The sequence below is a fragment of the Echinops telfairi genome, unplaced genomic scaffold (genome assembly GCF_000313985.2).
Source record: "Echinops telfairi isolate 266 unplaced genomic scaffold, ASM31398v2 ScPeMD7_443;HRSCAF=831, whole genome shotgun sequence".
Taxonomy (NCBI): Eukaryota; Metazoa; Chordata; class Mammalia; order Afrosoricida; family Tenrecidae; genus Echinops; species Echinops telfairi.
Window position 1 is genome coordinate 59952877 of NW_022104341.1, and position 8204 is coordinate 59961080.

The following is an 8204-nucleotide window of genomic DNA, read 5'->3' on the forward strand; positions in this document are numbered from 1 at the left end:
GCGCCGCCGCGGCCGGGCCGGGCAGTGGCTGGGGCTCGGCCTGGAGAGGACCACCGGGGCACGGCGGACCGAGGGGAGGTGCGCCCAGCGTACCCTCGCAGGACACACGAGCAAACCGAAAGTCCCAGAGGTCAAGCCAGCCGCCCGGAGCGAGGTCACACCGCTCCCTGTGCAGTGGGGACGACCTCCGCTGTTTTCTGGGTGGTGGTTGTGTTTTGTTTGTTTGTTTGTCTGTCTGTCTGTTTGTTTCATACCTTGCCATTCATTGCCTGAGAAATTTAAAAAGAAAGAGAGAATCTGACCGAGAGTTCTGTTTTCCTCATCCAAGGGATTCTTAGAGAATCTAATCCATGCCCCCCATAGGTTTACATACATTTGAGGATCAAACCGCAACAACAGCTCTGTGGGATGTGTGGCACCCCCCCATTATCCACGAGGAAACCGAAATAGCTGAACTGAGGCTGCCTCTCCCCCTCCGAATGCCCTTTTTCCCCTCCGTTCTCTAGTCTGGATTTGCTTCCCCACGAGTATCATGCCATTGAGTTGATTCTGACTCCTAGTGACCCTGAAAGGTAGAGTAGACCTGCCCATGTGGGTTTCTGAGGATCATGGGGAGAGCTAAATTGTAATTGGGATCATCTGAGAAGAAAATCGAGACAAAAGATCCCTTCACCTTGGCTGGTGGGTGTTATACAATAACCACCCATGTTTATGGAGTTCTTTCTCAGTTTAATGTGAACGTGTTATATACCCTTGACCTCATCTGACCCTCCCCAAAGACACTCAGTGGGTGAAAAGGGGTTCACCCTGAAGAGATTGGGAAACCGAGCATCAGAGAAGACAGAGGACACTTATAAAACCTTAAAAAATTAAGTTGAATCTTGAAGTTGATTTTTGTAGGCCAAAGCAGTTGCACATCAGACAAGAGCTGGACCAGGTGGCCAAATAACATCAAGAATGGCCAAAGTAACATCAGTGGCCGCTGAGCTACTCCAGACGGGTTATCCCAAGAAAGACGTCACCTAAGTAGTGTGTGGGCCAAGAACACACATCCTGAATCTAGCCACAGGGAAAGGTCGGAGAAACCGACCTGTCTTTGTCAAGAACACCCATGTTATAGAGGATAGGGTTATGGAGATCCTCTGGGTCAAGCAGGCCACACATGAAAAACTAAATACAGTACTGGAACCTACACTAGATCGCTATTGGTTTTTGCTTTGCTTTTTTTTAAGGCTCTAAAGTACATTGCACTAACACCAGAAACCAAACCTACCACCACCAGTTGGACTCTAACTCCGAGTGGCCCTAGGACAGAGCAGCGCCGCTCATTGAGGCTTCCTAAGACAGTAAATCTAAACAGACTGCCACATCTTTCAACTGGTAATTCAAACCATCGGCCTTTCAAGCCACCTTAAGACCACGAACTTTCCGATGAGCGACCCACTTCGATGATACCAGTGCACCTTCCACCATCACTAGTTGTCGAACCTGTAACTCGTGATTCAGAGTATAATTGGGTTACATAGAGTTTTCAAGTGTATGGTCTTTCAGAGCAGATCACAAGGCCTTTCGTCCCAGGGAACGAGTGTAAGTTCAAACCTCCAGCCTTTCTGTGAGTAGCCCAGCACTTAACCCTTTGCAACAGCCAGTATGTTAGTCAGCTAGTGCTGCTATAAAGTAATACCACAAGTAGATGACTTTAACAAACAGAAATTTAATTTTGGCAGTTCAGGAGGTTAGAAGTCTGAATTCCAAATGCTAGCTGTAGTGGAGGGGTTTTTCCTGTGTAGGTTTTTGTCTTCTTGATCTCTGCTTCTTGGCTCCTTTGAGATCTTTCTGTGTCTTGACATCCATCTTGTCCTACCTTTGCTCTGCTCACACTGCAATCAAGTGGATGCCAACTCATTGTCACCCCCCTGTGGTAGGACAGTGGTTCTCAACCTGTGGGTCTCAACCCCTTTGGGGGTCGAACGACCCTTTTACAGGGGTCACCATAACAGCAAAATTACAGTGATGAGTAGCAATGAAAATAATTTTATGAGGAACTGTATTAAAGGGTCGCCGCATTAGGAAGGTTGAGAACCACTAGTTTAGGAGATTCTAAGTGTTTACAGGAGTAGAAAACCCCCTGATTAATCTTTTATAGCTCCAAAGAGTTTGACTCAAGACACACCCACACTGACTCATGAGCATATCAAAGGGAATGCATTCCAAAAAGGGATTATAACCATGAGCCATAACAGACTCCCTGCCATGGAGTCAATGAATTGATTACAGCTGACCAGACAGATTAGAACTGCCTTCTTGGGAAAGCATGACTGTAACTCTTTGGAAGAATAGAAAGCTTCCTCTTGCTCTCTCAGAGAGGTTGGTGGTTTTGAACTACTGGTCTTGTGGATGAGCAGCTCAATGTGTAACCCTCTGCAGCACTAGAGCTCCACAGGCAGCAAGGTTAGGATTTCAAACGCATGTTTTTGGGGAGAGGACATCATTTCATCCATAACACTCAGGGATTACCTAACCTCACACAATGCCATTAAGTCTGTTCAGACTCATTGCAACCCCCTAAGAGTAGAACTGCCTCTGTGGGTTTCTAAGGTGACCAGACGTCCCACTTTTGGCGGGACAGTCCCTATTTTTAACAATTTGTCCCGCATCCCACGGCATTTTTTAAAAGTCCCGATTTTTGGAAAGAAGGGTAGGGTATATGGTTTTCGGCTGCCTTGTGGCTATTTCGCCAGGATATGAGTTTTATCAATGGTGTCCTGCTTTACCAATGTTAAAATCTGGTCACCTTACTTTACAGGTATAGAAAGCTTCATATTTCTCCTGATGAATCTCTGGTGGTTTCAAACTGCTGAGCTTTTGCACTTAAGAGCCCAACATGTAACCCCCTGGAAATCCCTAAAAGGTATTACCAAAACACGCAGACCCCTTCCACTCAAGTAGATCCAAAGCCCATTAGTAGGCCACTGGTGATCCCCTTGCAGAGGGGTCTCGGGGAGGAGACTAGCCAGTCAGGGTGCAATGTAACAACGATGAGAAATACAACTTTCCTCTAGTTCCTAAATGCTTCCTCCCCGCTCCCACTACCATGACTCAAATTCGACCTTGCAAGTCTGGCTAGACCAGAGGATGTACACTGGTACAGATAGGAACTGAAAATACAGGGAATCCAGGGCAGATGAGCCCTACAGGACCAGTGGTGTGAGTGGCGAAACAGGGAGGGTAAAGGGAGAGTGGGTAGGAAAGAGGGAACCGATTACAAGGAACTATATGTGACCTCCTCCCTGGGGGACAGACAACTGAAGAGTGGGTGAAGGGAGACGTCGGACAGGGCAAGATATGACAAAATAATTTATAAACTATTAAGGGCTCATGCGGGAGGGGGGAGCGGGGAGGGAGGGGGAAAATGACCTAATGTCGGGGGTTTAAGTGGAGAGAAAATGTTTTGAGAATGATGTACAAATGCGCTTTACACAATTGATGTGTGTATGGATTGCGATAACAGTTGTATGAGCCCCTAATAAAATGTTTTTTTTAAAAAAGAATAGTAGCCTCATTCCACCAATTGATTCCCTATGTAGGCAAAGGTAGCCTTTTGTTTCAGGGACTCTTATCCAACCTGGAAGGTAAGCTATCAGGAGTCCAGTCTGTTACACAAACCAGCTGTAAAACCCTGGGTATGTTCCTTCCTTCTCTGCTTTCCTGTTTTTGCCACCACTCACCCCACTCCCATTCATGGAGGGGGTTTGACCAGATGGCTGAAATGTTCCCTTTCAGCATCTTCCATCTCCATCCCCTTTATATTTTGACTCTCATTAACTCGTTTTTAATGCTGCTATTACTAATAATTTATTAGGAGCCCAGGAGTTCTGGCTAATGGGCTCACTTTCTTCTACTGTCCCGACACGTTCAGTGGGTTGAAGCAACAACTTGGAAAGAGCCTCCTGCTCACCTCTTAGACTTCATTGTCAGGGCAGATGAGAGACATTCTTTGTCTTGCCCTTTGCATCCAAACAGCATGTGATTTCTTGGCACTTCTCCAGCTTAGAGCTGAAATGCAGCCAGAAGCCTCTGGCTCCTCCAGTTACAGCTTGCTCCGGGCAGATAGATCCACCTTCTCTGTAGTGCCTGGAATCATAAGGGGAAATGCCATTGAGAGCTCTTTCACCCCAGTGGAAACGCCCAGGTGTCCTCAGACCCCTTCGTGAACATTAGCAACATGGATTTTCTTTTCAAATCTCAAAAAGGCAAAACAAATAAGCCCATTTATTTGTACATCTGGCTCACTGGGCATAGAAGAAAGACCTAACTGGGGAATGAAAACAACCCTGAATTCCATGCATGTCATTGTGTTTACAAAGCTAAGTCTAGAAGAAAAAAAATTAAAAAGACCATGCTCCAAGACTGGGGGTGGGGATGGGGGTTGGTAACAGAAAGAACCGAGGCTTTCCCCGTTGGGTACGAAAAATATTAAGTGACTGGCTGCTGACTTAAGAGTTGTCAGTGTGAATCAATAGACGTACATGGACAGAAAGAATAACTCATGATTGATTTACTTCAAATGTTCTGGCGAACAGATCTACTCTGAAGCACTGGGGTGACATTAAGTCCAAAAGAACTCGAGGGCACCTGGCTTTTTAGGCTTCCTATCCTGGCTCTGAGTCACTGTAAGACCATGTTTATTTGTTTGGTTGGTTATTCAGTTTCTTAGGGCTTCTTAAGCAGAAATGCTACAGGTATGTGGGTGTGGTGAACAGAATTGTGTTTGTCACGTAATGAGGCGGGACGTCTGAATTCCGAGCTCCTAGTAGAAGACTTTCTCTGTTTCCACTGTTGGTGGGGGGAGGTCCTTGTCTCTTTTTAGCTTTTTCCCCTCGGTTTCTTTGCGATGTTTGTGTGGTATGGCATCTATGGTCTTCCATCTGTTCTTGACTCTTTCTGTGCTTAGTCTGTTCTTCTTATAGCTCAAGTCCATTCTGACTCAGAGCAGCCCTGTAGGTCAGAAGACAACCATGCCATGAGATTGTCACGGCTGAAGTGCTATGGAAGAAGACCGCCACATCTTTCTCCCGTGGAGGGACTGTCAATAGCTGAGTGCCTCACCTAGCTGGGTGGTGAGGACTTACTCGTGCAACACAAAACTAGTGTGAGCACAATTTAAGCCATCACACTTGGCCAACTTGCCTTACTTTCCCAAGGCTCAGATTCTACATCTCTAAAATAGAGATAGTAAATAATACTTATACCACAGTGTTTTAGTAAATTTTATTTTTATATGTGAAGAATTAAATGGGTCCCGTAAATTATAGCTTGTTAAAATACTGTGTCCTCCACAATGGATGGATGGATGGATTGTGATAAGAGTTGTTCGAGCCCCCCAAAAAATGATTTAAAAAAATACTGTTCTTGATTGAACTATATAATGATGTGACATATGTATTGGCTACCAAGTTACAGCCAATTAAAATAAATAAAGAAGGCATAGATCCAGCAAGGGGTTTGGGACTCGCACCAAATCCTAGGTCCAACTTAAGACCAATCAGTTCTTAAATCATGGCCTGGCTCCATTCGATACTCACCTTCATCAAAGGATCACTGAAGATAACGGTGTTGTAGCAAAATGTGGTGAAGAAAGCAGATGGTGACAGCTATCAATCAGAATAGTGTTTGGGGTCTTAAAGGCTTGTATTCAATCAAGCAGCCATCTAAAGGAGTCAACACAGTGCACACAAAAGAAGTATATCAGCTTGTGTGATCCAAAGATGACAATTACAAAATTCTCAATGGAAACATTTGAAAAGCATCAGAACAAAACTATGAACACCCAATTTGTGGAGGGTGGGGGGGACGGTGGGAGCCCCAAACCCGTCTGCAGAGTGTCTAGTCAGACTGAGCCACGAGCAGATCAGCTCATACCCAGGCAAGGGTCTCAAACAGACTTACTAGCAGGCAGAGACCATTGTAATCTGGATTATACTGGATGGAACTCGATACTTGACCAATTAATCACCCTACAGACTCGACCCGAATCAGTTCTGGGTGCAAGTATCTCTTACTGGTTCCATGACAGAAATGTCTTCCCTGGCTTTTGGAACGTTGTTTGGGGTCTTTCCCTTCTTATGCATTATTTGTATTTTTGTCTGTGTACTATTATGTTTTTAACCTTACCCTCGTAGTGTGATTTTGTTCGTTATTGTTTTATGCTGAGTCTCCCAGTTGTGAAGCATAGGGGGAGTGGATGCATACTGATAATACCTGATACAAGGGATGTAGGGAACAGGGGGCGTGATAGGAAAGGAAAAGGTATTTGGGGAGTAAATAATGAAGGCTGGAGGGGAAAGGGAGCACTAAAATGAATTGTGATTGCACAACTCATTTTATTCTATTACTATTTTTAATCATTTTATTGGGGGCTCGTACAACTCTTATCCATACATACATCCATTGTGTCAAACATATTTGCACATTTGTTGCCATCATCATTCTCAAAATATCTGCTTTCCACTCGAGCCCCTGGCATCGAGTCCTCATTTTTCCCCTCCCTCCCCGTTCCTCTCTCCCTCACGAACCCTTGATAATTTACAAGTCATTATTATTTTGTCACATTTTACACTGTCCAACGTCTCCCTTCATCCACCTTTCTGTTGACCGACCTCCAAAGAGGGGGTTATATGTAGATATTTGCAATCGGTTCCCCCTTTCAATCCCACTTTCCCTCCACCCTCCTGGTATCGCCTCTCTCACCACTGGACCCGAGGAGTTCATCTGTCTTGTATTCCCGGTTTCTAGTTCCCATCTGTACCAGCGTACATCCTCTGGTCCAGCTGGATTTGGAAGGTCGAATTGGGATCATGATAGTTGGGGGAAGGAAGCATTTAAGAACTAGAGGAAAGTGGTATGTTTTATCATTGCTACACTGTCCCCTGACTGGCTTGTCTCCTCCTGAGACCCTTTTGTAAGGGGATGCCTAGTTACCCACAAATGCCCTTTGGGTCCCCACTCTGCACTCCCCCTCATTCACAATGATGCAATTTTTGTTCCTTGATGCCTGATACCTGATCCCTTCAACACCTTATGATCATACAGGCTGGTGTGCTTCTTCTGTGTGGGCTTGGTTGCTAGAAGGTCACTTGTTCATCTTCAAGCCTTTAAGACACCAGATGCTATATCTTTTAATAACTGGGCACCCTCAGCTTTATTCACCACATTTTCTTATGCACCCATTTGTCTTCATCAATCATGTTGGGAAGGTGAGCACCATGGAATGCCAGTTTAAATGAACAAAGTGTTCTTGCATTGAGGGGTTACTTCGAGTGGAGACCCAATGCCCGTCTGGTACCGTAATATGAAACTTACAAATATATGCACATAGATTTTTTTCCTCATCATCATAAATAAATATATTTACATATGTACATGCCTGTATTTAGATCTCTATAAATGCCCTTTACCTCCTAGTTCTTTCCTCTATTTCCTTTTACTTTCCTCTTGTCCCACTATCATTCTCAGCCTTCATTTGAGTTTCAGCATTTCCTCTCTGTTACATTACCCTTGATCAAGCCCTACCAGGCCTCCTACACTCTCCCCGCCACTGATTTTGGATCACTTGTTGTTCCCTTGTCTTTGAGTTTGTTAACACCACTCTCTATCCCCCACCCCACTCCCACTCTCCCTTGTCACACCCCCCGCCCCAACAGTCAGCCTGGTTGTTTTCTCCTCCAGATTGTTTATCCACATATGCTCCCTTCTTGATTTGCTCCATTTTGGGGGCTTCAGACCACGCTGCTTCCTCACCTTGTAACCCCAGAAATGTCTTCTGTCACAGTCTGCTCCAGTAAGGGTACAGCGTGGCACGTGCTGTTGCATTTGCCCAGTCCCCTCTGTGTCCCATTAGCTCCCAGCAGGGACGTCGTCCTCTGAGCATTGTGTGCCAGCATGGGACCCAGTCCGACTCTCTTTCTCTTCCTCCCTCCTGGTCTGCTTCTGTGTGGGTGTGGCATGCCAGGCCCTCTCCCCAACCTGCTCTCTGCCAAACCCACTTCCAGGGAGGGGGTCAATTTGGCTATGGTGGGGGCCAGCCCTGTAGCTCTCTCTTTTCATGCATTCTTCCATGCGACCACACTGTCCTCATGGTTTGGTGCTTCATGTTAGGGTCTACATGCCCCCTCCAGTTTCAGTGGAGACAAGACCAGTACTCT